The following is a 26,069-nucleotide window of genomic DNA, read 5'->3' as shown; positions in this document are numbered from 1 at the left end:
GATAAACAGTTGACTTGAATAATGTTATAGACCTAACAGTCATATACAGAACTTCTTACATGGCATCAGAAGAATGCACATTATTCCCAAGTGTGCATGAAACATTCTCCAGGATAGACCACATGTTATATCACAAGACAAGCTTTAAAAACCTTAAGATAATCAAAATCATTCCAAGTATTTTTTCTGAACACAGTGGAATGAAACTAGAAATCAATAACAGAGAATGAGAAAATTCACAAGCATGTGGAAACTAAATAACACATTCCTGAACAATCAAAAACGAAAACAAAAGAGAATTTCTAAAATATTTAACCAAAATAAAAATTAAAACACAACATATCCAAACTTACAGAATAAGAAAAAAGCAGTAATAAGGAAAAAATTATAATAATAAATGCCTGCACTAAAAAAGAAGATTTTTTAAAACTTAATTTCACACCTGAAGGAATTAGGAAAATAGGAAAAGAGCTAAACTCAAAGTTAGAAGAAAGAAGGAAATCATAAAGATTAAAGCAGAAATAAATTAAATGGAATATAAGCCTTAGCTAAACCAAAAAAATAAATAAAATAAAATGAAAGATGCAATATTGCAACAGATATCTCAGAAATAAAAGGAATCATACAGGACAGTTAAGAACAATTACATGACAACAAATTGGATTACCTAGGAAAAAATGGATAAATTCCTAGAAACATACAATCTACCAAAATTGAATCAAGAAAGAACAGAAAGTCTGTAGAGACCATTATTGAAGAAGATTTCATTAGAATAGAAAACTTCCCAACAAAGAAAAGCCCAGGAGTGAGGACTTCACTGGAGAATTCTCCCAAAATTCAAAGAAAAATTAATGCCAATTCTTATTAAACTCTTCCAAAAATATAGAAAAGGGAATGTTTCCTAACTCATTTCATGAGATTATCATAACTACAATAACAAAGCCAGACAAAAGCACAAGAAAACTACAAGCCAATCTCTGATGAACACAGATGCAAAAATACTCAAAATTCTAACAAGAAGGTATTAAAATGATCATGCTCTGTGAACAACTGGAATTTATCTCTGGGATGAAAGTATTATTCAATAAATGCTAATCAATATGATACACCACATTAATAGAATGAAAAAATATCACCTCAATAAATACAGAAAAAGCATTTGAAAAAATTTGATATTCACTCATGATTTTTTTAAAAAACTGGCAAAATAACATAAAGGGAATTTACCTCATTACAAAAAAATCTATATGTGAAAAGCTCACAGTTAAAGATATGAATATTTGGGGAAAATTGAAACATTTTCCTCTATGATCAAAAACAAGGCAAGATTGCTGGTTCTTACTATTCTTAACATAGTATTGAAACTCCTGGCTCAAACAATTAAAGAAGAGAAATCAAAGGCATTCAAATTAGAAAAGAATCTGTTCAATTGCAAAGAACGTAAATATATATGTAGAAAATCCTAAATATTCTAGGGAAAAACCTGCTAAAAGTAAGACAAGTCTGTCAAGTTAGCAGAATAGAAAACTACATGCAAAATTTAGTTGTAATTTAAAATATTAACAATAAATAATCCAAAAAGTAAATTAAGGAAAGAAGCCCATTCACAGTAATAAAAACAAGAATATATTTGGAATAAGCTCAACCAAAAGAAAGAAAGAAATACTATATACTGATAATTACAAAACACAGAAGAAATTTTAAAAAGACATAAATGGAAAGACATTTCAAGTTCATGGACCAAAATAATCAATATTGTTAAAATATTCATACTACCCAAAGTGATATACAGATTCGATACAATTCCTGTAGAATTCCCAGTGATATTCTTTACATAAATAGAAAAAAGTACTATCCTAAAATTAATATGGGGCCACAAAAGACACTGAGCAACTTTGAGCTTTCCACTAGAACCAGTTCCTACAAATCTCATGGAATGGAATAACAGAAGAGAATATATGCTCCCATCATGTAGCCATTTCCCAAAAGGAAGAGTGGAAGGTAGGAACTGACTCTATCTATCCATGCTCAGTTCTTTGTACCAAAGCCCTATGGGGAAAAATGAGTTAAGGCCTGACAAGGAGTGGGATGGTTCTGCTAATAAAACTTTCTTCAGAAGTAGGAAAGCATTCCCTTTGTTTCCTTGTTAAGAACTTTCCCCATAATTTAATGAGTTCTAAAGGGAAGGTAAAATTTGCACAGATGTTAAAGGGAGGAAAAAAAGCAAAAGAAGCATTAAGCTTGCCTCTGGAATATGAAAAGAACCTATGTGGTTCAGTTATGCTCACCATGAGACTACTGCATTGTAGCTTAGGGTTAGTCTTAGGGTAGTAAGGCACATACATGCATTAGCATGGTCTTGTTTTCTTTTGACCTGAGTAGGATGGCTTTTAGAAAGGGAGAAAATGATGTTCAGGGTCTTGCATTTATCTTATCTATTTATCACCAACTGTGGAGAGTGGTGACAGAGAATAGAGAGAGCAGTTAATGATACTGGGGGTTTCTGATGACTTCATGGCTGTAGTGCACCTGCTGCCTGGGAATGTTCCTGTGCAAGGGAATAGAGTACCTAGCTACTATGGTAATGCCCTGTCCAAGGAGGCTCTGTGCAAGAGTCTTATCAGCTTCAACCTTGATCTCGGGCACATAGATCCCAGGGATAGAGGAATTCTCATGCAAGACAACCACAATATTTCACCAGCTCTGCTACTCCTGAGCCTGCTCACTTAACAGTAACTTTAAACAATGGGCTTCTCTTTGAGGGCTACACAAAGCTCCTAACATTGCACATTGCAACTGTAGAAAAGCTTCATAGATGTTTCTAGTTCTGTAACCTTCCTGAGTACAAAAAATAATGCTTACATAGACTTTAACCTGATAATGAGACATATATAAATAAAGATTACTGTCATAACTTTTCAGATCTGCTTCTCCATCAGAGAACAGCCTGATCCCAGCTACTTTATCTTCATATCTGCATGTATGAGTCTTTCTTTTCTAATCCCCCATTGCCCCTTGCCAGTACCTTAAGTTTGGCCATGTAGGACACGACAACTGACTAAATTAAATTACATTTGATAGTCAATGAATAGTTGATCTTTCTGGATTACAAGAATAAATGTAGAATTAATTATACTTTATAAAGGAGGAGGAAATATGTATATACCCCATTCTGTTTCAAGAATAAAATTGCTTCATAATATTTCTCTTCTAATTTTTATATTAAAACTGTGAAGTGAGAATTGTCAACTTAATTTTACAAATGGGGAAACATTCTTAGAGATATTGGGAAACTTAATAAGAGATAGGACCAAAAACGAACTAAAATTAATATTGCTTCACTCCAAAATTTTTATTTGCAAAACATTTCATATCTTACATAATATTGAACAAATATTGCATAAACTTTCTGCTATAAATCTTTTCCCATCATAGATTAATTACAAAGGAAAATAACTTTTCCTTTCACTATGGTCAAATTCAATATCAAATGAGCTTTTCAAAGCTGGTACTCTCATTTCATGGGGATATTTTCACATGCAAGAGTCTGTCTTGACTTAACATATTTTATAATTACATTCAGGTTCTAGAAATAAAAATCTCTTTCAGTGAATCATATAGAAAAGTCTTTGGTCTTTAGCATAAACAAAAGAGCCCATGCACATAAATGACATCTCTTAATATTTACAGATGATCAAAATGTTAATTGATACAGTTTGTTTCAAGCTGTCAGGATTTCACATTGCTATTAAAGAGAAACACTAAATACAATATGCTTTTATGAAAATACTTTCAAATGTTAAGAATCACTTAAGATTTAATGTCACAGCATATTAACCTGTGCCTTTCCTGAAATAGGAGAAAATAAAATTAAATTTTTACAGTAATTTAGCTTTCTCTAGGTAAATTATTGCTCATTTATTTTATCCTACATGAAGTTTTCCAATTCATTTTACTGAATTGTTGAAATAAATGCATGAATATTAGAGATAAAATGTTTAAGTTTATTATTTTTTTTCTTCCCCCCCTTTTTTATTGGTGCATTACAGTTGTACATAATGATATGATTTATGTTACATATTCATACATGCACAAAATATAACAATATAATTTGGCCAATATCACTCTCCTCCCCAACACTTTCCTCCTCCCTCCCCAACTCCCCTGCCCCACTTGTTTCTTTTCTTTACTTATCTCCTTTGATTTTTATTAGATCCTTGCCACCCCCACTACCTGCTTTCTTTTCCTTTTTCCTCTCTAACTTACACATATGAGAGAAAACATACAACACTTGACCTTCTGAGTTTGGCTTATTTTGTTTAACAAATGCTCTTGGGTTCCATTCATTTTCCTGCAAATGACATAATTTCATTTTCTTTATGCCTGAATAAAAATTCATTATTTTCAAATAGAAGGAAAAAAATGCTATTAACCTTCATTCTCAGAAAGAACTAACAAAGCCAAAGCCTAACAGGGAAAGAAGGCCTGGGGAAAACTTAAAATAGCCAGGCACAAGTCCAAAACATGACAGAAAGGCAATGTATCCCAATAAAAGAATGAGAAAAGCTGCAGTTCATCCAGTGTTTCATCTCCAGGTTTATTCCTCTGACCTGGAAACAAGTAATCACACAAGTATCAAAGAAGTAAAACCGGAAAAGATTAAGACTCCGCTGGATCATTTTCCTTTGAGTCCTCTTCTGACTATCCAAGCAGAACTCATATCACAGCCTTCTTCTTCCAAAGATATGTATCTCTAGGACTTCCAAGAGACATTCTAAGACCATCAAGGACCTGGGAGTTCTTACATTTGTAGATCCCACCCTACATTATGTCTAACACTTAAATGTACATCCTAGAAAATTAATATATTACTAATAGCTAAATTTTTGGATCAGTGACTTACTAGCATGATCAGAACATTTTATACATATGTAATTGTCACAACCATCTTAGTGAGGCTATGATTATCCACATTGGACCAACAGGAAAAATGTCTAAATTACATACCCAAGAATACATAACTAGTATATATGAGGACAAGCATTTAAACCCAGGATAGAATCATTCACAATACTATCAACTTGTATCAATGAGTGGTATTGATGTTATTCAAATAAAGTAAATATTTAATTTAAAAGTTGACTTTTCTTTTTTTAAATTTTTTTAAATCTTTATTTTATTTATTTTTATGTGGTGCTGAGGATTGAATCCAGAGTTTCACATGTGCTAGGAGAGCGCTCTACCACTGAGCCACAATCTCAGCTCTCAAGGTTGATTTTTTTATATTTTGGCACCAACGCATATTTTCAAGCATCAAAGTATTTCATGTTCCCCTCTAAAAAGCATATAGTCCCTTCGTTCTGTTCCCAGAGTGCCTAGTCAGTAAAACAACACTGCCTCCCCTCTCACATCATGCTATTATTACACACCTGTCTTCCTTTCTAGATTGTCAGCTCCATATTCCTGGAATTAATTAAATACCATACATAGACAAGTGTTTAGCAGAGTCAGTTTGAAGAATCTTTATGCAGAGAGAACTTCAACTGAGTTGTTTGCTAAGACAATGATACAATTTTTCTGAGGATGACCATGTTAGGGCCTAGTATTTGAAGGAGAGAAGTACACTGGGAGAATCACGCAATGCTTGGGCAGGAGTGAAGTTACAGAGGTGATGGCAGGAATATTGTTTCAAAATCATACTTAAAAATCCAATGAAATTGATTCTGAAGATTCTGACATCTTTCAGAAGGTCATATATCTCTAATATTTTATGGTTACATGTCTTGAGATTTATATTTATTTTTATATTTATTTTTATATTTATATTTTATATAAAATTGTACCATATAATGTTATTATATCCATTTTGTTTCACTAAGCCCACAACATTTTATATTAATTATAGTACAACAGTGTCAAATAAATGATTCTGAAGCCAATCCTTTAACTTTTTGAATTCAAGATAACATTGGACACGCAGAACCACAAAAATGGAAAGTTATACTCACATATGTACAATATGTCAAAATATATTCTACTGTCTTGTATAACTAAAAAGAACAAATAAAAAATATTAAAAAGAATCAGCCACCAGGGGTGGTGGCACATGCCCCCAGTACCAAAAAGTAAAAAATAATAAAATGAAAAAAGAAAGATAATGTTGGAAATAATTTGCTTACTTCAATAAAAAAATGAGATTAAATAATTAAGTCTATTTAAGTTAGTTATTAAATTTTAACTATGTAGTCAACATTGGCAAAGAGACAGGAAAATTTGCCTCTTATCTCACTGAATGAAAATATATGTGCATGCCACTTAGTGACCTCTTATATGAACAATATAGAAAATCAGTGCCATGAATGAATGGATACCAATGTACATTGAAATCATCAAGGACAGTTTTCCTGGGCACGGCAACATTAAAGAGTTTTTACACATAGCAGTGTGAGTTTTAAAGTCAAAAGTACCTGCATTCACATCAATACCTGCCACTTACTTTCTTTGTCATTTAGGACAGTTATTTATTTTCTCATGTCTCACCTAGGAAACAGAAATAAGAGTTACTCACTGAATTGTGGTGAAGATTTCAATGAGACAATTATTGTAAAGTGCTCAATACAGGGTCAGGCACATCCTAACCCATCTCATTATTGAACAATGTGGAGGTAAGAGTAGAAGTTAGAGACATTGAAGTGATCCTAATCTTAATAGTGGTGGCAATGGCACTTCTAACAGCAACTACCTGAGTTGAGGGATGTGTACCAGCAAGAGTAAGGAGAGTATTCCAATGGTGGCAACAGGGTCAACAGAGAAGGAAATGGTGATCAGTGTTTTATTTTTAAATCGATGACATTATCTCTTTAAAATGCTTGAAGGGAGAGTAATTGAAAATAAAACTGCACACATAAATTAAGGATGAATTACAAATTATCAAGGCCAGAAACTTTTTTTCTTTGTCAAAGATGAGAGTGGGTGAGACATCACCAAATAACCCCAACCATTTTTAGTTGCCACTGTGATGCATATACCTGAATAGGATGGAGAGCAAGCTGTTAAATGGAAGAAAAATAATATTTGGGTACATTTTTTTGTTCTCTGTCGTTTAGTAGTCAAAGGAATAAGAAACAGCCTAAAGTAATTTAGGCCTAGGATGCAAGGACACCCTCAACTATTTGAAAAAGGACAGTGGCAGGTATTCCTATTATTTGTGTGGCATCTGCCAATCCCTTTTAATTATAAAGGTTTCTGAGGGGGAAATAATCTATAAGAAAGCAAAGCTTCCAGGGAGCTAGAAGTTTCTAGCCCAGTTAACAAGTAATCATATGCAAAATAACTTTCATTACTAACAAGAAGCTCAAAAACAGCCAGCACTGGTTGCCATGATACCAAAAATAAGCTCCATGCCTGTCTTCAGTTATTTCTGCATTAGGGGATATTTTCTGCCATTTGTGCCCCAAGGAAGAACCAGGCAGTTAATCTGGGCTGGGATGTGTGGTCCTCTGGGAAAAGAAGAAAAGAAAAGATCATGGCTCAAAGGAATAAGGCCTACTAGAGACAACACTGGTAGATGTTTGCTCTCTGAAATGACTAGTAGCTAGAGAAAAACTTAGCGGTGGTGCATTTCTAATATATAAAAGCTGTTAGTGCAAGGAAAAGGGGAAATAGAAGGGATCTACCAACAGTGACCAGCCATCCTTATTTGTCTAGGACCAAAGATTTTCTTTCAATGTAGGTTTTTCAGTTTTAAAACTGGAACAGTCATAGGCAAATTGGGTTAATTGGTCACAACTTTATCTGTGCACACTATATACACTCCTGTACTATGCACAGAAGAACCAGCGGAACACAGATATAAAGCACCTTCCAGTGGTTAAACCATGAGCCAACATTGTGCAAAATCACAAATAGCCCATCCAAACTCCCCATTAGCAAATGAATAGGGATACATAGTATTGTATTTTAAAACCTTAAAATTGATCAGTAATAATGGATATGAGACAGTATTCAAAAACATTTTTAAAAAATATTTTTTCTTGGTCTTGACAAAATTGTCCTCAATCACCTCCTCCCAAATTACTGTGAGTGACTAAGTTTTCTCTTTTCATCAGGAAATCTGTCTTCACTTCAGCAGGACTATGAAGGCAGCATGTTATCTGCTAATTGAGGAACCTGACTATTGATGTTGGGCCCAGAACCAGCCACCTCTGCCTTGATTGATGCTTTCAAAATAGCTACCTCGCAACCTGCTTCTCTTCTCTCAGGATACAGTTTCCTTCAGAGCTTGCATGAGAGCATCCAGTTGGTAAGTATCAGGAACTCACACTATAATATAATCTGAGAAATATGTTGAGTTTTTGCCTGCTCTTTTGGGGTCAGAAGGAATTTCAATTTAGCCAATCCATAGGCCCCACCAGTGCTTCTATATCAGTTTTCCAGTTTTATTTACATAAATAACAAAAATACCTATAATCATGCATTGGAATTTTAGCAGACTCATATCTTGATAATTCAATTGTCTGGTCACTTGGTTTAAATAAGAAATTCTAAGACTATTTGAAAATTAATCTTTGGCACCATGACAGTGTATATTCACGATGTGTGAGAAAAACTCACGGTGACATGGGCTAGGTGTTTTTAGGGATGGTCTAATTTCTCTGTATTTGGTTGATCTTTGGCTATGTTTAATTCAAATGTAGATAAAGGTCAGGGTCTTTTGTGACAAGCACACATTCTCAGTAACCAAAAACATTTGCCAATGGTAAACAAAAACTCATGAGCACATAATTATCAGTGGTTAAGTAAAAAGCCTCCACATTGTCCAAGGAACTTTATAACTCTTTGACCAGGTAGGTAACTGCCTTGTTAAAAGAGAGGATCTGAAGAGAGAACAGAGGAATCTCCTTTTTTGAGAAAGCTATTATCATGCAGAAAAGAAAATATTGTTTGAATTTTCATTCTAAGCAGAAGCATACATTTGAGTGACATCCTAAATCATGGTTTGATATGAAAAATGATTAGGATTAATTAAGCATGGCCAAAGAACATAGAAACTAAAAAAGTGTTTTTAAATTATGCATATCTTTCAGTGAATAAATTAAATGTAGTGGTTTATCTACTGATGTGCATTTCCCCTCTTTAGAATCAAAGGACTATAGCATTTAGAAATGATGATTCTACAATGCAGTGGCTCTTGACAACTTGTAAATGATATGTGATTGCTTCATAAAACCCTCATACCAGGTGCAAATGACAGACATAACAGGCATGATGACAGAGAGTTCTTGTAAATAGCAAAAGGAGAGTTAATTTATTAAGAGTATCAGCATCCACAGCTGTTTCCCTTCAACTAATGGACTGAGCTGCTTTGCTAATAGACCTTTTAATACACTCTCTGATTATGTTACTTTGTTTCTCTGCTGCATTTTTGAGTATCAGGTTGATGTGGCACTGAAAAGGGACTTAAAAAGATTCTGGTGAAACCCAGAACGATGTCATATCCAATGGCATTTGTGAGGTGCTGTGCTTTTCACTTATGGTTGCTTTCATCCAAATGACTTTGCCCGGTGGACATAAAAGTCCCTCAAGTGTTATTTTTTACTGTGAAGTGAATTCATTTTTATTTAAGGCCTACAAAGTCTATGCTTCAGTAGAATTTATCAGTGGTTCAGTCTTTGTTCAGGAATTTGAGTCAAATCATTTTCATCAGACTGATTGTAGTTCTAAGATTATTTGAGTCTGTTCTCGTTTCATTATTTGGTACTATGCATGCTGTTGTGTTCTCTAGGAGAGTTATTCAGTGGCCATAGAAACTGGGTCAACACTAACAATACAGACCCGCTCTGAGTACAAGGCTGATGGTCCTGACTCACTACTACCAGCTGGTGGAGGCTCTTCACAAACCTAGGACAGTGCTCCTGTATTTGAATGACACAAAATAGTCAACTTCCAACATTGAAAACAGCATTTATTTTCGGTCTATTAGTGGTACAAAAGCCTAAGTATGTAAAATGTTAAAAATTAGCTTCTGAAACATTGTGAGCATATGATATTATTCTTTCCTAATAAATGATAGGTTTCAGGTAATGAAATATCTAAAAAGTATTCTTTGGGGTATAGGATTAGAATAGAATTTATTCCAGTTATCTAGCCTCCTATGAAAATCAAAATTTGAACTCAAGAATTCAGAAAGATTGAGAATATTTCTACATTGCTATCTGCTATTGTTAGAAATTTGACCTTGGTCTATTCTCATGTGCAGAGCCTGGGAAATAGCTGATGTATTGAAGACATGTGGGGATATCTGTTTTCAATTGTATAATCTTAGTGGTTGGAATCATGCCAATGGAAACTAAGTTTAAGTAGTTACTAAGTATCATATCAAAGTATGCATTTAATGTTTTAAGGGTTATAAGGAAATTTTGAACTTCTAGCTTATACTAAACTCAAAAAGAATTCTCTGTGATAATAATTTAAGTTTAAAAAACTTTTGGACTCATGGTAGACATACATTCCATATAGTTATTTTCTTTAAGGTTTCTGTAAATCTCGTAATGACCAACAGAGCTTAAATCTATTCTAAGATGTTCTACCTGCTTCGTGGACTCAGCCTGTCAAAAATAGAATTCATCATCCTTCTCTCTATAAAAGCATTTATGCTCTGAGTTATCTGGCTTGGTATAAGATGTCCAAGACAAACCTGGATATTATCTCTGATTTCTTCCTCAAATTTCTTCCCACCTGCATTCTGCCAAAAATTCTCATCAATTCTCTCTCTGAAAAATATTTCTTCAGTTTATTCATTTCTCTTAATAGACCCCTCAAGCCTAGGTCAGCACCTTGAGTTGCTGGATTGGGTCCACACCCACTTATTATATCTCCTTTTTTCTAGTACTTATTTTATCCATTTGATTTCTATACTGCAATTGTTAACTGCTTTGACACTGTACCCCCCCCAAAAAAAAAACTTACAAGAACAGTTAGAAAGGGAAAAGTTTATTGGGGGGGAAGTGGTTTCAGAAATTCAATTCATAGATGCCAGCTTCATTGCTTTTTACCCGAGATGAGCAGAACATCGTGGTAGAAGGATATGGTGGAAAAAAGCAGCTCAGAACTTGACAGTCAGGAAGCAGAAAGAGTCTAGCTCCACTCACCAGGGACAAAATATATACCGCAACGGCATGCCCCCCAACGACCCACCTCCTACAGGCATACCCTCCCTTCTACCCAGTTAATTCATTTAACTGAATTAATACACTGATTAGGTTAAGGCTCTTCATAACCCAAACATTTCACCTCTAACCTTTTTTTGCATTGTCTCTCATGTGAGCTATTTGGAGGACACCTCAGATTCAAACCATAACAACAATCAAAAGAACTTTTGTAAAACTCAAATCTGCTGCTCTTCTGCTTAAATCTCTTCACCATTTTCCCACTTTTCTCAGGACAGGGTCTAAACTCATTATGAAACCAAAGACCTCCAGCACACCTTTCTACTATGTCTTTTTCTATCACTATGAAAGTAAGATTTGGCCTCCATATTTTTGTCCACTCAGTTCCACCTACAAAGAACAATGTTCTCCTTGAGTAATACTTCCTCTGGGCCTTCAGTGGAAGCTCTAGTATTTTTCCAAGATCCATTTGTAACTCTCTAGCCCAATGTCCAGGTCATATCCATAGCACTCTGTGCTTACTTTTGGCAAGACACCTGTTACTCAGTATAACAATGACCTATTTATCTGTCTATATTTGTCTATTTGATGTAATCTCTCAAACAACCAAAAAAAAAAAAGCTTTATTTCTTTCTCTGTATAATCCCAAAGCCTAGATGTATCTTGTACATAATAGATGCTTAATAAATATTTATGGAATGAATTAATGGTATGAAAATTTAATGAAGAACTTTATGATATACAACCATCTAAACCTTCTTTAAAATGTACTTTTTATATATCAGAGAGCAGAACAATATAGATCCTTCATAGAAAGGACCTGGCAATGAGTAGTGTCTAGCTCCAAAAGTTTACCACCCAAAGTGAGGCTGATTGCTAGGTATCTCAAAATTTTGTACATAATGACAATGTTACTATGAAAGAGAGATATATAAATGGGGTTTTGACATCTAACCAACAACATGAAACTCAAAAGGGATCTAATAAGAGCAGCTAACAATTACAAGAGAATAACATTATCATAGAAACCTGAGTTCGTGACTGAGGCTCTGTAATTTACTAGTCATGTGGCCTCGAGCAAATTACTTAATATTTCTGTATATAAGTATATAGAGGCTCCTGCCAATAGATTATAGTTAGGATTAACCTCAATATGTGTATACTATTCTTAATACCTACTACATAAATTCCCAATAAAAGGAGTTTACATTATAACTTAGCATCTACCATATAAAAGGTGTCCATTAAATCTTTAAATAACTATTAAGTAATGACAATGAAGATAAAATGTTGACGTATACAGAACCTGAAGTTGGTATAACATGACAATATGGGGAGTCACTTGACAGTGTCCTTTACAAACAGGAACAAGCCACTAATCTAAACAATGTCTTCTGACCACTGAGAGTGAAGCATTTTATCAGATACCCACAGAAAATTTCCCAGCCAAAGTTATTTATAAATATTTTGCCATTAAAACCCATACAAATATTTGCAATTATTCTTGTTAAATGTTTTTCCGTAATTTTCTATCATTTTGTGAATCAAAATTTGAAAAACGGAGGGACTTTCAAATATAGTGGGACTACCCTGATATGTCTAAAGTTGAAGGAAAAGGATTCACCTAAGATATTATACATATAATATAAAAATGTATTTTAAAGAAACATATTCCTTTTAAAAAAGGTATTCATTAACCATTCTTTGCACTTCCATTTAGTTCCAGACACTGGTTGGATACTATACACATAAAAATGAATATTAAACGTTCTTGCTTGTGATAAGTAAGAGTTATGTCGCACTGCTAGACAGATAAACTAAAATTATGGGATGTGATATATTCAGTGATACAGTTAGACACAGCTGGAGCTGTGATGTAGTCTGAATGCTGATGTCCCTGAAAAATTCCTGTGTTGAAACCTAATCCCCTTGGTGGCAGTAGTAAGGAGTGCAGCCCTTGGGAGGTGATTAAGTTATGAGAACAGAGTCCTTGAGGGAGTTTATTTTCCCTTTCCACCATGTGAGGACACAGATGATACCATCTTCATTAGACAGAATCCACTGGTGCCTTGATTTTGAACTTCCCAACCTGTAGAACTATAAAAACAAACTCCTATTGTTTGTTTGCCATCAGGCTTATGCTACTATATTTTTTGCTGTTGCCGCCTAAGCAGACTAAGATAGGCTGAGGTGGTCATAGGTAAGAGTTAGGAAAGATTTTCCTGAAAGTACTCCTTGGCAGAATCATCATTTTATCCAGCATTTAAACAGATGTGAGGTGAAGATATTCTAAGCAGAGGAAAGGTGAAAATAGTGGTAGTGTGTTTGAGTGCTATAAACTGCAATGTTTATGGAAAGGGGTAAGAGATGGAGTTGGAGAGCAGGCACGGGTCAAAACCTGGAATCCCTCAAATGGTAGAAGGATATGGTGGAAGAAAGCAACTCAGAACTTGACAGTCAGGAAGCAGAGAAGTCTTGGAAGTTATCCTGAAGGCAATGGAGAGCAATGCAATGTCTTATGCAAGGGAAGGATGCGAGGATAAATGAACATTTAAATAAAACATGCATTTCCTAGGCTAAATGTAGAAGAGACTAGAAACTTCCCTCATTCTGCTCTAATAGTAATTTATTTTAAAAAAATCTATTCACCTTATCAAAATGCTTTGGCACTGCAGTAGTTTGTCTGCTTTTCCTCCTTAGACCAGTTGTTTTCAAACCTGAGTATAGATCTGAATCACCTGGAAGAACTGTCAAAATGCAAATGTTGGATGAAGTTGGAGGTCTGAGATTTTACGTTTCTAACAAGTTCTAGGCTAACGATGCTTGTCCTTGACCGTCCTATGAGAACCATGGCTTTACTCCATGATTTTGTCCTACACATTATTTATCTTTTTCCCCAAAACATCTAATGCAACATCTGGTATTTAATGGGTATTCATTCACTATTTTCAAATTAAGGAATGAAGGGAGGGGGGAAATTCCAAGTACAGGAGAAATATATGAATATGAATATAAATATATGAATTATTTCTGTTTCTTCATCAGAAATTAGACAAAATGATAAAAGGGTATGTGTTGATATAAATTATGCCAGGAAAAATAGAGGGACAATAATAGTGGTAGAGATGAGAGCTTCAGTAGGAATCTAAAGACTTCTGTTTGATTTCCAGTGTCTACCTGAGTGGAGTAGCCTTGACAAGCTATTTTACTTTCCACAGTGCCCTATCTGTGCCTCAGCTGGATAATAAAGTGGCCATTAGAAATGCTTCATTGAATAGGTCCTTTTGAAAAATGTCTCAGAAAGAATTTATTCATGGAAAGCAATTGAATTTAACTTTAATATAATGAATGCTGTGCATAGAATAAAGAACTCAAATGCACTACAGGAAAAGTTCTCTTGCATTATGTCTTAAATTCTTTTCTACTTGATAAATTATTTTACAAAGAAACTACATTCATTGTGGATTGATTGTGTTCCACTTCATATATGAATGCTTCAGTGATAGACTACATGTCATGTGGGTGAATTCTCTTGATTCAGAGGTTAAAGGACTCATGTTTGGAGTCTTTCTCCAGAATGGGTCACACTTACATCAAGGGATCTTTGTTGATTTGTACACAGTGACTAAATTTTCAAGAAGGTGGACTGCTTATTTGCTGCTCTATGTGGCTAGAAATTGTGGCTTAGTTAAGGATAAAAATCTTCTACCTTCTAGTATATTCCAACTATTTAGAATCAATGCAAGAGATGCAGTGAAATCACTAAAATTTATTTTTAGAAAAATGCAAATATTGATGAGAATTTTCCCACAACACTATAATTCAGGGGAAAAATTCTGAAATTTTATCTGGCTCAAGATCTACCTAAACAAGAAGTAGAAAGTCCAACTTAGTCTTCTTGTTATCTCAAGGTTATGAAAGTGCTTCCTGTTATCTCAAGATTATGAAAGAAACACAGGGACTTATTAAACCTAGGAGAAGAGGAAAGACTTGAGTATTAATTCATGCTATGGCTTGAATGTGTATGTTCTCTCCAAAATTCATGTAGAAACTTAATCTCTAATGTAATAAGATTAAGGAAGGAATGATTAGATCATGAGAGCTTTTTCATGGAGACTGAAATTAAGACCTTAATTTAAAAAAAAAAAAAAAGACTTCATGTAACATTGTGCATTTTGCCCTTCCTCCTTCTACCATGTGAGAACATAGTATTCAGGGCACTATCTTAGAAACAGAGACACTGCCTTCATCAGGCACTGTGCCTGCTGGTAGATTTCCCAGCCTCCAGAATGGTGAGAAATAAATTTATCTTATTAACAAGTTACCCAATCTCAGGTATTTTGTTTTAACAGCATAAACAAACTGGCACTCTATGATCACCCCTGAGATGCTGCTTCCCTAAACTCCTAAAGGATACTTGAACACCATCTCCCCTAAGGTTGGATGCCAAGCTCAACCACTGACCCAGAGCAACTGTAGAATTGTTCTCTACCCGCCCACCCCCACCTCACCCTGATGTTCTAGTACCTTTTTTTATTTCCAGCAGAGAACGGATCTATGACCCTCAACTACATTCCTAAGTCCCCAGGACATTCCACTTTCTAAGGTTGTTTCTTCTTCCCCTGCTTGAGTCACCACCCTTGGTCCAGCCCTTTGTCTAATCACTATAGGCTAAGTCTTTGATGCAGTTCAGTTTTTCTTTCTCAATTAAGATTTTCATCTGCACTGAACATAATTCCACTTGGATGAATCCTATGGTCTCTTAGTGGTTCTCCTTTTCTCCTCTCTCATTTCATTCAAATGATTCTTTTATATTCCTGTCACAGTCTGGAAGCATAAAACTGATTATTTTAGGACAGGAGTTGGCAAACTATCATAAGGTGCACAGGGCAAATGTGACTCTTTCTTTTTTCTTTTCTTTTAATTACCTTTCAGCTAAAAATGGATTTTACATTTTTCAATGATTAAAAAGAAAGAATATTTCATGAGAAAAATATATGAAATTGAATTTTTAGTGTCCATGAATACAGTTTTATTGAGATGCATTCCTGCTCATTCATGTATGTACTATGGTCTTTGGTTACTTTGACACTAAAATGGCAGGGTTGAGTAGTAATGATCTTACACAGCACCTACTGAATTTACTACCTGCCCTCTTAGAGCACTGTTGGAAAAAACTTTAGTAAATTACAGTAGACAAGATCCATCTCAGAATATAATGTATCTATCTCAGAATGTAACAGTGAAGCAAATATTGTTACACACCTTAGCATAATCACCAGTATATCCTATTTTTATTTTAGTAGGAAGAGAAAGTTTTGCTTTTGCATTTTGGGAATGCAAAAAGTTTATACATTGCATTTCAAATTTTGTAAAGAATTGATTTTTTTTTTCTTAGAGAAGTGGGTGCTTTAAATTAAGAATGATTTTGAAAATCTGAACCATTTCAGTTTTATTGTATCCACTCATTCTGGGTCATTTTGACATTGAGGCTGATTAATGTACTTATACATGTAAATTAATATTTCAGGCTCTTGTGTAAAATTGTATGGTATCAGGCTAAAAATAATTTTCTAAAAACAAATAATATCATAAATCAAGCCCCAAATTATATAGATCTACATATATATAATTGATGTATTATGAAAATGCCTAGAAAAGTTCATTGAATTGGATACATTTAATGACATTTATTCCTTTTTGCTCACCTCTCATTCCATGCTTTCTTCTTACTTCCATTTAATAAAGGATCTGGGAAGTCAGGCCTGCATATAAGAGGTGATGTTAATATTAGTTAAATTGCTTATAAATATTAAAAATGTGAAGTTCTCTTACAGAAACTTAAGAAACATTCTGTAGGTCAGATTTTAGCAAAAGTGACTCTCCAAAATAATTACCTAATAGCAAATTTACCACCACTTCTAATCTGGAATACCTATTCCACAGTTATGTTTTGGAAGAGCAAATCAACCTCTCTACTCTGCTTTTCCTGCCTGAAAATAAACATGGTTTTCTTCTTAAGCCCATACCCAGCTAGGTATAAAGAATTAATATGTAAATATTTCCAAAGCAGCTCAAAGATTTCCATAGACACACTCTATATTAAATAACTCTTATTAAACATTTGCTTTTGAGGGCAATTAAACTTACCAAATCTTTTAGGCAGCATGCACTAAAGGTATGTCTGTTTCATTTTCTTATATAGTCTTATACTTGAAATGAAAACTAGATTCCCACCAAGGATTGCAAGAAAGGATTTTATGGGCACGTGCTGGTAAGGAGACAAAAAACTGTTTGGGACAATGATGTCTAGAGTTAAAAAGAGAATACATTGTTCATTAGAAAGCGATCTGTATCCCATTCACAACACTTTCTTCTGCACCAGCAACCAGCAAAAGAAGAAATAGAGAAAAGAGTGTATAAATGGTTTAGGATTCAAGTAATCAATAGTTACCCTGAAACAGAAATGCCAACACCATCCAAAATCAAAGTTAAATGCTATATTCTATGAAACTAGCTGTGAAGATGATTTAGAAAATTGTGCAAATTATAGTTTGCACCCTTCATTTATCTGCACGACTATTTGTATAACATTCCAAGGCCAAATTATATTCCTTCTCACATCAGCTTGTTGATGTCTAGACTCTCAAATAAGTGCTGGCTTCAAAACCCCCAAATTTAGCTTTTGATTCTAAACAAGAAGCTATCAAAGAAATGTCCTGGGTATCATGCATTCTTGAGATTCCCTAAGGTTTTCTGATCTTCCTTTATCTAAGTAACTGAATAACTTTTTCCTCCCTGACATAAATGAAGTAGATATGATTTTTATTTTACATCATAAATGTGTTATTCTCTACCTTCAACTATGTTAGTCCCAAAATAATTGTATTAAATATATCCATGTAAAAATGAGTTAGCAAAGAATAATGGAAATAGAAAGCATTAGAGGAAAAAAATAGACTCTTGAAAGCCCCAAATATTTCCAGTTTATCTATTTTAACTTTTTAAAAATCAGATTGTAGAAATAAGACCCATAATCACATAAATGTTAACCTAGAAAAAGTTCATGTATTTCACCTTAAATCCTTTGATCTATAGCAAAAACAAATTTATACTCAATTTCTTAAAGGCTCAGACTGGGCTGAGGAAAAAATAATCCTTTGGGAAAACAAAGGTGGACAGGCCTTTGGGAAAGCAAAGTCTTTCTAGGACCTGACCACACACCCCTCGAGGTTTTTATTGACATATAAACCTGTTTTCTTCCTTTCCCTCATACAGTTCCTTCCAAGCCAGACCTCTGTGCCAGAAAGGAGGTTTGTGATAAAGGTCAAAAAAGCAAAAGTTGCTTATAGACAGCCTGCTTCCTGGGTTTTAGTTTTCTAAGGAGAGATACACAGAAGGAAAGGAGAAGTGGACAGTATTTTTAGTGCAGACTGAGAGGACAGAGAATAAAGGGAATAAAGTAGAGAAAAGAATAAAAGTGCCCGTGAGGCCTGGAGGCAGCCAAACCTCAGGGAGTAAGGGTTGCAGAGCATCCTCAGAAAAGCCATTCCTCATGCTCAGACCACAAAGCATCAACAAATTCCAAAGTGTCCCAACTCAGTACTGGAACCACAGAGCTGCCTCCTTCCAACATCCAAGTGGGCCTGGATGGTGACACTTAACTCACTGAAGGATCTCCAGAGCCAGGAAAATTGCAAGTCCACTAACAAGTCCTCAACATTTGTTGAATCAATAAATGAAATCAGTAGAGAACATGATGAACAGAACTGGGACCATTAATTTTGGGGACACTACATAAATTGAAATTTTGTGGGAACCCAAGTTATGAGGAGCCTCATTTGCCCAACCCCCCCAAATCAATGGTGATGAATATTACACTTCTAACCATTCTGGCAGGATGGAGTTTCAGAGTCATATTTAATTTGGTTTCTTTCATACTTGGATTTTGGGAGTAGGATGCACACCCATCCAAAAATGTATACATGAGATACTAAGTTATATCTGATATCTGGGGGAAAAGATAGAAACAAAAGTTTTCTGCAGGAGCCTCCAGAGATTTTTTATTTCCCTGTCAGTGGCAGAACTTTTATTGGATTTTAATTGTTTGAAGAGAGGAGAGAAACAATATTAATATACTTCTATTATTTCTATCTTAACTACATCACATCCTTACTTCTGTACCATAATATGACCCATTCCATGTCTCCTCACCTCTACCTCCTATCTTTACTTGTATTTCAAATATATTCAAGAGGAACCCTTAAGAACAGTATGCACATGCTCAAAAATTACTTAGAATGAAATATTATTCATTGTGTATTATTATCTATGTATTATTTATGATGTAGAATGGGTGTTATCCATTCCCTTAAAAACAAATCAGGAGAAAAGGAATACTTGCACCTTGTTGGTAGGAGTGAAAGTTAGTACAGCCATTATGTGTGGAAGTTCCTCGGAAAATCAAAAATAGAACTATCATGTGATTCAACAGTCCCACTACTGTGTATATATCCAAAGGAAACAAAATCAATGTGTCAAAGAGACACCTGCACTCCCACGTTCACTGCAGAACTATTCATAAGAGTCAAGAAATGGAAATAACTTAAGTATCCATCAGCTGATAAATGGATGAAGAAAATGTGGTACATATACACAATGGATTACTATTCAGCCATAAAAAGAATGAAATCCTGTCATTTGTGACAACATAGATGAAACTGGAGATTATGTTAATGAAACAAGCCAGGCACAGAAAGACAAGCAGATTCTAAAAAGGTTGATTTCACAGAAGTTGAGAATAGGATGTTGGTTACCAATGGCTGGTGAGGTGAAGTGGAAAGATGGGAAAGGTTGATGGGAAAGAGTACTAGGTTGTAGTTAGATAGGAGGGATAAATTCTGATATGCTGTTGTGCAGGAAGGAGACTACAGATAAAAATAATGTATTACATAATTTCAAAAAACTAGAAGGGGCTAGGGTTGTGGCTCAGTGGTAGAATGCTCGCGTAGCATGCATGAGGCACTGGGTTCCATCCTTAGCACCAAATAAAAATAAAATAAAGGTATTGTATCCACCTATAACTAAAACAATTCTTAAAAAACTAGAATAAAGGACTTTGAAAGTTTTCACCATAAAGAAATGATAAATGTTTGATAGACATTTTTCACCAGATTTAAACATTATACAGTAATGTGTATATGTATCAAAGCATCATATGTTGCCCCATTAGTATGTATAATTTTAACTTTTTATATGCCAGTTAAAATAAATTTAATTTTAAAAATGAAGCAGATCATACCTCTCCCATTTCCTGAACCCTGATGTCCAAATTCCATTACTTCCTCACTATAGGGAGCATGCACACCTTTTTACTCAGTGGTTCTGTGCTCTGTGACTAAGATATCAAAAGTTTCCCTACCAGGCTCCATTTCTTTCAGCTAGAGATATTAGACAGGTGATTTGAGTTACTATTCTAAGTTCATAACAAATGTTTCATCATAGTTGCAGCTTCTCTCTTCTTAGATTGTTAAATTATAGCTCAATATCCCCAGCTTCATATTAAAAGGGACACATATATCATAGTAAACTCTTATATGTAAAATGTGCCATTATCTCTACTATTACTATATCACATCTAGGAAATACTTGTGTAGGAATTTGGGCAATCCTCAAGATGAATTTCCTCATTACACAGTAGTTATAAAATGCAATCAGTTAGCAGAGCCTCCTGTCATCTGACCATTAAAATGTGATGCCTGAGGCTTTTAGCTTGGCTCATTGTTTGTTATCTTCTGATTTCTTTGTAAATACAGTTTGCCATTTGGATTGCTTTGCTAATTACTTAGGACATATTCTATTCCTACAAGCCATCTAAATACATAATACTTCAGTGAAATGCAAGAAGAGCAAATTTGACCTTTCAGCATTAGGATTAAAAAAAATGCTGGAAAAGATAACCTGATGTACAAATTCAGCACAAAGAATATACAGAAGGACAGGTTCTATTTATCCCTCCACATAAACTTGTGTTCTTAGAGGCTAAAAGGTCAGCTATCCCAGAATCATAAGAATCTTTTAATAATGTACATTTGGTCTGGGCATTCAGGTGATGCAGGCATGTAATTACAGATGCTCAGGAGGCCGAAGGAGGAAGATCCCAAGTTTGAGGCTCATCTAGGCAAGAGCCTGTCTCAAAATGAAAAATAAAAAGTAGCTTAGTGGTCCAGCACTTGCCTAGGATGAGTAAGGCTCTGGATTCAATCCCCAGTACTAAAATAAAAATCACATCTGACCTTTAACACAAATTATTAAATCAGAATCCTTAGGGCCATAGTTTGCCAGTATACATTTTTAAAGGCCTAAAAGTGATTCTTATGAATACAAAGTTTGAAGAATCACTTGTAAAGTTTTATAAACTTACCACCTCTTGAAACAGTGTTATATTTTTCTGTACAAATTTTTTATTAAAGATGTTGGAATATCACAATCTTATTTTTAGACTTAATTCATTGTAGTCTCTCTGATGATTTTACTAACACAGAAGGCAAGTGATTATACCATTCAACTGATATGAAGATTCATGAAATGTATGCCAAACCTAGGAAACAAATATTAAAAAATCTTCAAATACCCAAACAAGAAAGTACAATATATTCACCCTTGGAAAGTGTTCTATATTTCCTTTTGTGACTTCTGTTTTGGTCTCACAGCAGTTCAGCAATATATTCATTAATCTGAAAGATGACCTACCACATGCTCCACAGCTGCTTCTGCAAACTTGTTCCTCCATCTCTCTGAGCATCTGTTTCTCACTCCTGGGTGTCTGTAAAGTCAGAAGCTGTATCACATTAGTGCTTCCAACTTCTCTTCTCTCTACCTCAATGTTACTCTCTATCATTGTGTCACCTCTGCACCTGTGTGCATGAAAAATAAGCATCTTTATTCTCTCCTGAGGATAATCCTTCCCCAACCCCCAAACTTTAAGTCCTTTTTTACTTAAAAGATAAGAATGTATAAATTCCAGAAGGAAGAATGATCCCCGCTGCCCTTGAGCATATGAAGGCAAAAGAAAGATGATAAGGAGTCCTCCGAATAGTTGTAGGTTTGGAAGGTTGAAATATCAAAAGAATACAAGCAAAGGGAGAGGTGCAGATGACAGGATACCTACAGGTAAGGATGAATCACAGGATCCAGTAAGTTAAGATCTGAGAGATCAATAGAGACACCAAACCTGAACTTCACATTGGTAAAAAAAAGCTGCAGTAGCTGAATTTCTAGGCAAATGAAAAGAAGTAAAAAAAAATTGAGGATGTAAGTGAATTCAGTCCGAGAAGACACAAGGATCAAAGTTTCTAACTGTAAATTCTGCTGAAAGTTTGTGTGTGTCATTGGCAACCAGAGGATGCTTCTTTACACTTGGTTTGCTTATTTATATATGTCCTATTCCTATATGCCTGAAGAATTACATCTTACAAAACTTTTCTACCTAAATCTTCCTGCCTTTTCCATGATGCTACATTATGTATATTTGAAAAATATATAAAAGAATACTTATATGGGGTGTGTCTTTCTTTGGATTTTTGTTGTTTTGTTTATTTTAGCTCTAAATCCCACCTTTCTGCTGTATAATCCCCAATCCCTGTCAATATGGTTTGGACAAAATTGACCTCAGCTTCTGGCTCCCAAGATGAGCATATAACTAAAGTTTGATCCAAGTTCTTCATCTCTCTGGTCTAGTGATTGGAACAAGAATGGTGCTTTATCCAAGTACTGACTATCAGCGATAATGAGCTTCTGCCTAAGAATTTTTTAAGTCAATATGGAGAAAGTTGATTTGAAATATGGAGGAAGAGAAACAAGATCCAAATGACAATATTTGAATCCTAATTCTGCCTGAAATCTAGCCCTGGCCTTTCTGTTACATGAGCTAATAAATCCCCACCCTTGTTGAAGCAAGTTTAAGTTAGGTTTATTTAACTTGCAATAGAAAGTAATCTTACTATTAAAAATTAAAATGTAGTATAATCTTATCAAGTACTCAAGGAATTTTTGTAGAGTCATAATCACATCAGATAATGTGGTAACTCTGTGATTACGTGGGATTATGTGGTATTCAACCCTCTTTTTTAGCCTATACTCGTTTTAAAAAGTTTCTTCCTTTCTCTGGCTGATATGTGGAATTTGTATAATTTTGGTTTTGATACAATGCTGTTTAAGAGACAAACCAGTCTATGTATTTGTTTACTAAATACTTCATTAATTCTCAATGTCTCCTGATGGAATCCGTCTACCCTTATTCTTAACCCAGAGTGGGAAGTGGTGACTGTATCCCAAACTTCAGACTTGTGGGGTGCATGACCCAGATAAAATTGCCTGGGAATTTTGCTGGAGTTTTTAGGAAAAAAAATCTCTCTTCATTCTCTAGGATTACTAGCTATGAGTATATGTAAGTCTTAGGCTGCCAATGGATATAGGGGTGGCACTTAGTACCTATATGAGGTTGAGGTCATCATCACAGATAAGAGTAAAACCAAAAGATAGAAAAGGGGGCAGTTTATGTAGCTATTTTTGAACATCAATCTGCCAATGCCTAAAACCATCTTTACCTCTTAGACTTTCCAGTCAGTCATATAGGCCAAACTATTTCCTTACTTTGCCCTAAACTGGTTTAAGGTGGGTTTTGGTTTTTGACATATGGACCCAAAATCTTGAGTAACTTTACATTGGCATGAAAATTTGGTATTTATGGGTTATTGTCAGCTGTCACAGATTCTGAAATTCCATGTCTCAGAATTTGCTGAGAAGATATTAGTGACGGGCTGACTTCTCTGAAAATACCCTTGGTTGTCATGGTGATAAGAGGGAGCAGATACTATATGAGAATTGTGAAATATTTTCATATAAAATCAGAACTAGATAATAAGCATACTTAACCTAGTTCTGAATATACTATATTCATAGAACCCCTAAAGTTCTTGGAGAAAACAGAGACTTCAGATTCTCAAGGTTGTCCAAGGCCTCTAAAGGGACCGTATCATTCAAAGGGAGTGTCAAGTTTTAATATCCCCTAAACACTATGCTAAGGCCAGTTTATTTCAGAGATCATCACATATATTATGCACAGATTTATTCCCCACTGTATAAACCATGACAAGAAACTATACATAAGCAATAAAACTAAACTTTGGGATTAGTTTTCTTTTTCTAAGATTTTAATATTCATATAATAATCTACAGAACTTACTTAAAGGATTAAATGATAAATTCAATTTTATCCCTAGTTTTCTGGAAGTGACCAACAATATTACCCTGGAATGACTATGAGATATTATTTGTGAAAACCACTGAGTTTCTATAGGGCTTAGATGTTGCTAAATTTCTTATAGCACCCCAATAGCTCATCTCCTTCATGTAAGATCACATCTAATATGGTTTAGTTCTCTGGTGGTCACCTATCAAATTATAGTATTCACAATAAAAATTGTCAGGATTATTTTTCAAATGTCATATATTTAGGGGTAAATTTTATGAGATTTAGATTTTGGGGTACAGATATAAAATGCAGGAAACACAAGAAGAGCTCTTGTTTTTTTTTTCCAATTTTGAGTCTATGATTTTATGTAACATAAATAATACTTACAAATAGGTATGCACAAATGATTAAAAATCTTCCATGTGCCATGCTAACAGATCAGTTTCTAAAAATCACAAAGTCAAGTTATCAACACAATCATTTAAGTACAGGAAAATTGTGCTGATATCATATAAGCTACTTCTGGTAGCTGTTTCAATTCTTGGATTGATTACATGGCTTCAAGAATTAATTTTTTGGCCATGTTTCTGTAAATAAAAACGGACATAGACTCCACTACTACTCAAGAAGAGGAGCTGCCCAGTTTTTTTTTTTTTTTTTTTTTTTTTTTTTTTTTTTTTTTACAAGGAAGGACTTTTTGACCAGATAAGGGCAATGTGGTCTGCAGTCAACCTGAGCTTCCACTCCTTTAAGGAGGGCCATAGCTACATAGAGGCACTATGTATTCCATGACCAAGGGAAGTATAAAGGCCCCACGCAGGACCTTCCAATGGTACTCTCACCGCCAGGGATCCCTGTTGAGTTTGTGCAAGCTTTTTCAGAGACTGGATCACAATTTAACTTCTCCCTTTGCCCAGTGCTGCTTCCTCCTTTTTCCCTTCAATGTATTGATCTCTTATAAATATCTTGTTCATCAAACTTCATCATTGCATCTGCTCCAAGAGAACCCAGACTTGGATACCTATAATTAATTAGAAATTTTAAATCCATGCATTCATCTCTCTTTACCATACATATGGAAAGATACAGATACCAATTTATAATTCAGTATTAATGGTGGTATTTATGGGTAGTGGAAGTAGTTTTTTTTCAAACTTTCTTGAAATATTCTATTTTTATTCAAGTTTTCCAAAAGTGCTGATCAAGCATTTTTAACCCCCAAATAAAGACATTACAAAGCAAGAAAAATTATATATATATAATATATATATATATGGTATTAATAATACAATGGCAGGAGGGGAGAAGGAATGAATATATAAAAAAATCAACATATTTTAAAATCACAACTAGGCTATATTTATTTCTGACTGAAAATATAATTGGAACCTTTGTAAGATTGTTGTGAACTCTTTTCAATGTTTTTATCCATATTAGTGTCCTTATAGAAATGAATACTAAGATGCTTTGAAAAATTACACACTCTGAAACAATTTACCAGGCATAAGATAAGAAACACACACAGTGTTGCTATGGATTTTAATATTTGAAAGTTTGACAAAGCAAAAATTCTTCTATTAATAAATCAGTTTTTGCACATGGTTTGAGAGGGCTCAGCTATAATAGCCATTATCCTGTAAGTGTTC

At 34.5% G+C, this 26,069-nt stretch overlaps 1 protein-coding gene across 1 annotated transcript in view; it reads left to right on the top strand.

The window, feature by feature from the left end:
• Mettl25 (methyltransferase like 25) overlaps positions 1–26,069 on the top strand; it is a 263,521-nt gene that overhangs the window by 187,209 nt on the left and 50,243 nt on the right. The window contains exon 12 of the transcript XR_005731755.2: positions 8,109–8,302. The gene's annotated coding sequence lies outside the window, so the exon portion shown is untranslated. The remainder of the gene's footprint in view (positions 1–8,108; positions 8,303–26,069) is intronic.

This window comes from Ictidomys tridecemlineatus, chromosome 6, assembly GCF_052094955.1.
Source record: "Ictidomys tridecemlineatus isolate mIctTri1 chromosome 6, mIctTri1.hap1, whole genome shotgun sequence".
NCBI lineage: Eukaryota > Metazoa > Chordata > Mammalia > Rodentia > Sciuridae > Ictidomys > Ictidomys tridecemlineatus.
This window is presented reverse-complemented; position numbering and strand designations above follow the sequence as displayed.